The 6,407-nt window shown below is 40.1% G+C and overlaps 1 pseudogene; it reads right to left on the minus strand.

The window, feature by feature from the left end:
• Positions 1-1,424: 1,424 nt before the first annotated feature.
• Positions 1,425-2,450, minus strand: LOC130682081 (E3 ubiquitin-protein ligase RNF113A-like; annotated as a pseudogene).
• Positions 2,451-6,407: the final 3,957 nt, after the last annotated feature.

Here is a 6,407-nt window from a genome sequence, read left to right on the forward strand (position 1 = left end):
TTGGGAGGAGATTTCCACTGCTCTACTCACGCTGCCATCTTCTGCCCCTCTTTTTCATATTTCTTTCAATGACCTTTAGATCACTTTCCTCATTTGCCCTTCATGGCTGTGTATGCGCCTGTTTCTCCATCTGCATCTGCAGTGCCCTCAGTCCTGTATCTTCTTTGACTGTTTCTTTGTCTTACCTCTTAAATGCCACTTCTCATGATATTTTAAGCTCTTTTCCCAGTAGGCTTCTCCTGTGTTTCATGTATCCCTAATGTACTTTATACCTTGTTATCAAATGTGTTGCAAAAGTGAGTTTTTGATTCACACTAACTCACAATTTATTGCATCTGTTTCCTGGGATCAGCCCAAATTCATCAGATTGTTAAAAATTAACTAATCATTTGATTTAACAGGCCACGCTGTCTTCCATCTCCCTGCAGTGTATACAGTAACATAAAGAAGGAAGTGTTTGTGTTCGCCTCCCCAGACTTTTGCTGTCTCCTCATTACCAACAGAATACAGTCAAAACTCCTCAGCTTGGATTCAAGATTCCAGGCTTTAGCCCCAGTCTCCCTTTTCATACTTCTCTGGGCTTATTTATTAAGTGCTTATTATATGCCAAGCTCTGGGCTAGTCACTGAGGAATTCTCAAACTAGTTGGAATGATTGCTACATAAATTAGAGGTTGTGATCAGCTGTTTGTAAGAACAGACACTTTCAGACAATGGATTATAAAATACTAGTTTTCTGCCCTTTACAGATTCATTCTGCCAATTTGGAACTGTGATGGCCAATACAGTGGCTTTTACAGTGGTGGCCAATACAGCCACATTTAAAGTGCTTAACAGCCACATGAAGCCTGGTGGCTATTATACTAGACAGCACAGTACAGACTATTTTAATCACCCATGGAAACAGGGGTTACCTGTAGGACTTCAAAGAGAGCAAGGACCATTGCCCATACCCTGCTCTGGTACTAGCTACCAGTCCAACTTTATTCTCCCACTGTCCCTGCCCCACCTTTCACTGGGCTGTATTTTTAAGTAGTGCAGACTCCCAAAAGAGAGACTGCATTAAAGTACTTTCATAAATTATTAAGTGATACAGAAATGTGATCTGACAGATAAGTTCAATTCTTGCATTCATCACAGCTTTGGTTACTTTCAAATAAATTCTAGCTCCTTTCTGGAACTTCTCCCATACCCAGCATTTATGCCAAAGGGTTCTGAAAAGTATCTTTTACACACAGGAAGCATTTATACAATGGTAAAAATCCTGATTATACCTACCTTTATGCTCTTACAAGCCATCCATCCAGGACCCCACTTCACCACCACACTCCTTTTCCTCTCAGTCACATTCCTTAGAAAGGAAGGACTTGCATTAAGATTTATAAGACAACAAAATATTTATTTTGAGATTTGGGGATGAGAAAACTAAGAAATATTAATTGGACCATTATCAGTATCTAATGGGAAATTGGAAGCAACACCATCTTCTGTAGCTCAATGCTTCTCCAGTTTAACAATCAGTTCTTCTGCTGGAAAAAAGACGCCATTGGTCTGCTGGTCACAGACATAGCAGCGCAGAGAGGTGTGGAAATGCTGCAATGCACAGCTCTCACAGAAATAATGCCTGCACTTGGTGACAACCGGGTTTTGGTTGGTGTGGCGACAGATCAAACTCTTCAATGGTATTTTCTCCTCTTCCCTTTCCACTTCATGTTTTCCATCCTCATAGACACCATAGTGACATTCATCAAGCTCACGTTCAATCTGCCACCCATGCTTGTAATCTGAACAATCATGGAGGAATTTGCAGCTGTCTCCAAGGCCGCAAAAACCATTGTCCTTGTAGCCTTTGCAAATGTCAGGCTGGTATTCCCAGCGCATGGTGCATGTAGATGCTCGGGAGCTCCAATGGGGCCCTTCCTCATCATCCCAGAGGAAGCACTGCCCAGTGATGTATCTTTGGGCTTTGTGTATTTCTGATAATTATTGATTCCCCGGTAGATCTTGTCATCTTCCTTGCCTCTCAGCTCCTCCTGGATCTTCTGGCTGCACTCAAAGATGGCTTGTGCATAACGCTCCTTCTCTCTGTCTAGCTCATAGACAACAGTCGCCCCCATATCTTCTGGCCCCACAGGTTTTGCCAAGCGGGTGGACTTGTAGACCACGCTGACACTCTCTAGATGGCTCTCTTCCTCCTCCTCGCTATTCAAGTCATTGTAAGGCACCTTGTGTTTACCACTGCCACAGGTCTTGTTTATCATTGGAATGTGGGCCGTGTGCTTCTGTTTTGGGTGGATCACAGTGATACCTTCAAACTACTGCCAGTGCTGCAGTCATCGGGCTCTTGGTTGCAGGGGTGCAGCCTGCAGCCCCTTTTTGCCCACCGAACTTTCTGAAGAGAAAGGTGCACACCTGACTTGCCACCCTTGCTGGAGAACGTTCCTCTGCCATTTTAAAGTCCAGAGTTCCGAAACAGGTATGGCGGACTTGGTTGCGCGAGAGCTGTTCACATACCTGCGCGTCGTAGTTGACTTTGAGTCTTGCCCTACCCCGTCACTTCCTTTGAAGGCGCACGTGGTCCTGCCCCACTGGCGGGCTGTTGCAGAGCTTACGGGAAAGGGGCCAGAGTGGGTCACCTTTAGGAATCCTGGAGGCAAGTGCTTTCCCTGAGTAGCTCCGTAGCACTGTAGTTGGAGATTCTTCCCGGGATCACTATCATGGTCATGTGCTTGGTCATCTCTGGAGAGGCCACTGCGCACATCCACAGGTTCAGTAACAGGGGCAAGGTAGGGTGGCTTTTGCGGCCCCACATCCGCCTTCTCAAACTGGCATTAACAAAATGGACCGTGGCTTGGGCAGGCCTTAAGGAGCTGGTGTCTCTCTGAGATGGGAAGCCCCAAGGTCAGCCCTCCCCTTTCCTCCTTGAGTAACAGTGGAGACTTGCCGAATTTAACCTGGAGGAAACCACATTCTACTCTAGCAAGAAACAGCTCTTTGCTGGGTGAAGAAGAGTGGGCAAGAGGGCAAAGTAGAGATTCTAGGGCAGGGAAGATAGGCGATGGGAAGAGGTAGGTCCCAAATCCTAGGCAGAAGTGAGGTTTCAGTGAGTTTTGGCTTTTAATTTCCTCTTTTGCTGGGTCATAATTTCTCACATACACATCTTGGGAGCCTCTCATCTTTTACGTCTTCCCTACTCCTAGTTTTTTATCTTGACATTTTTTATTCCTCTATCTCTTGCAAACCTTTAGGAATTTACCACAACATCCTGGTTTTCAAATGAAGATTGTGATTTTCCTCTCTTCCAGGACCTTCACATCATCTCTTACAGTACAGCATATATAGATGTATTTGCTTTCTGGCTTTGTGATTGTCCTACACGTGTGATGTCTGTAAGATAAATCCTAGCTGAAATAAGCAGGCGAAGAGAGGCAACTAAGGGTCAGGTAGTTTATTTGAATGCAAATTCCTGGGTGATGTTCTGTGGTCTGGCTATCACAGGCTGGGGAAGTCACACTCAGCAGGGCAGCAGCAAGGTTTTAAAGAAGGTAGGGGGAGGCAGAGTTTAGATTTACAGCAGAGTGAGGATTGGGTAGCTTAGGGCACATTTTTCAGGTTGGAAGGGGAAGCATCTGGGGGCTTTGGCACGTCATCAGTGCCTGACATACTCCCCCCTCCCCCCAGTGTCTTCAACCTTACATTCCAGCCTTTTTGTCGTAATGGACAACAATGTGATCTGGATACTTCTGGCTGACAAGGGGCATCATGGGGGGATTTCATAGCATGTAGTTACATTGCTCTGACTGCAAATATCTTGCCTTGATTTCTCCAGAGGCTCTCAATTTATTCTGTCTAAGCTTATGATCTCTTTCTCATTTTATCCTCTACAGATAGAGACTCTAGATGCTGCCAGACAACTGCTCCAGCTGCTTCATGCTGAGAAGGGGTGCAGTAAAGGGTGCAGCTGGGTTTTGATCACTGGTCAGTTGACAGGGCCTCAGAAGTTTGGCGCTTCTATTCTGGAAGGACAAACTTGATGAGATTAAGAATGCATGGCTGAATATGAGAACTAGAAATATGAGGAGTCTGAGAATCATAGCTAGGTATCATGGGGAAACTAAAATTCTGGATTGAGTTTACATCTCAATGACTAGTATTAGGATTTAGTATAGATAAGACTGCATTATTGAAACAATACTTTTCTCCAAAATCACCCTTATTTTTTAGAAGTAGCCAGATTAATAAAATAATTATCAGTTGGCTTGATTATTTGCATAAGTGCAGCAAGAAGAGCAATTGATTACATAGGCTCTTTTAAATGTGCTTTGCTGGACCTTTCTTTAAGGAATTTCAGATTTAACATTGAAAGACCTCTTGAGGCCAGAAAGCTAAGCCAGACTTGCCATCAGGTTTTGCCTGCAGTACCTGTAGATTTGGGTGAATTCCTCTTCTTGAGGTCTCCAAGATATCCTGAGGTTCCTGCACCTGCCAGGAAGTGACCTTCCTTACTCACCTGTAAGGATGCTGGGAACCCTTTAAGCAAGGTACCATGCCAGTTCTTCCAAAGGGCTTTGTTGGCTTTATAAAGTCAATCTTAGTTTTTTAAAGTTGTCTGTTCATATCTGAGTTTACACACAGGTATGATGTTCCAGTTTAAGCTTTGGTAATATAACTAGTGTTTCTAATTGGTTTTCTTACAAAGAAAGCAAATTCTTACTGAACTTGTGCAAATAAACATACTGCTATGAAATATAAAAATAGTCACTGAGAGATTTTTTTAATTCTGGAGGGATCTGGTAGAGAGAAAGATAAAGTTTCAATTCTGCATATAAAGGCAGCCATTTACTAAACTGTTGTCATCTTAACAGAAAAAGCTTAAAACACTGTATCAGCAACATTTGAAACAAAAAGCCACAAAATCATCTTCTTTAGTTTACCTAATCTTATGTAACTAATACTTGTTCTGCTGAAATCTAGTTATTTATTAGCTTAAAAATAATTTAAAAAACAGTGATTGTATATAATAAAATACTTAAAAATGACAATGGTGGAAGATCTGATGAGAGCTTACTGTGAGACAGTTTACATAAGGAAATTCTGGTATTTCTGTAACACAAAACATTCAGTAACAAAGTTTAGCATTATTCTTTTTGACAGTTCTTTCTAAGTAATGTAGCAGGCAATTATATATCAGATAAATAAGCTAAGTTAGCCAAATACTTTCTTCAATGAGAAAAAGTTCTTCTGACGTGTTCCTGGGGCCCTCTGGAAAATATAAGAATTAACTAGAGGTAAAAGTACCTTTTTGAATTTGATTTTGGGAAGCTGTTAAAAGTTTTAAGGTACTTGCTTAAATAGGATTATAGGTTGCTATGAACCAATACTTATTTAATGAGAATGACAACAAAATACCTCAAAGGCAAATAAAGGTTACACTGTTGTTAGCAAACTTTAGCTTTTAGTCCTTTTAATATTAAGATCTCACTTTCTTAAATATTCCAACAACTCATTGAGAATTTAAGCATGAGAAACTTCTTTGATAAAACAATTAGAGAACTTTTTGTAATTTTTCAATATTAAGAGCAGACTAACAGTTAATAAAACTTTGTCTTTTTAACTGAAAACAAAATTCTAATTTTCCTGTGTACTTTATACCAAGACTCATTTGCTTTAATTTTATATAGCATGACCATATTAAATTCTTCCACAAACTTTATACAACTTTTTTACATTTAGATTTCTCCCTCTAAATAAAGAGCTGTAGTTTAGAACAAAGTTACTTTCTTTAATCAAAAGACACATTCTTTAGCATGCAGAAATATTTTCTTTATTATTTTAAGTAGTTTTAATTAGAAGTTAAAATTATTAGGTACCTTAACTTTTGGTGAACACTGAGAAGTATGCTATTATAAACTGTTACACTAGCATTCTTTGGATTGACAAATTTATGAACATTTAATAATTTCTGTTAACTATGAGCTTTACAACACAATCTCTCACTAAGCACAAAGTATATCTTTTTAACTCGCAAAATTTTAAGGTTTTAGGTTACTATAAAGATTTCTAGGCTGTAGATAGGTATACACACTGTAACACACAATTAAAAAGGTGTTCACTTGACACACTTATTTAGTTCACTCATTCATAACAACTATGCTAGATTACTTACAAGACCTTTACTGAATATTAGACAAATCTAAGCCTTTAAGCATTTTATTCTTAAAATATTTAGCAGGGAACATCAACATAAATGACCTTAGGTAAATTTATGCAGCTGGTAACTACAAGGACATGCTCGCCTCAGCCAAACCCAAATTAGCATTAATGCTTAAAATTTTTTATCAGATTTTCTGGAAGTTTTGGAACGCTTAATTTTCACAAGCGCTTGTTTTTCAATCAAGTTTTATCAAT

The sequence above is a fragment of the Manis pentadactyla genome, chromosome Y (assembly GCF_030020395.1).
Source record: "Manis pentadactyla isolate mManPen7 chromosome Y, mManPen7.hap1, whole genome shotgun sequence".
NCBI classification, from domain to species: domain Eukaryota; kingdom Metazoa; phylum Chordata; class Mammalia; order Pholidota; family Manidae; genus Manis; species Manis pentadactyla.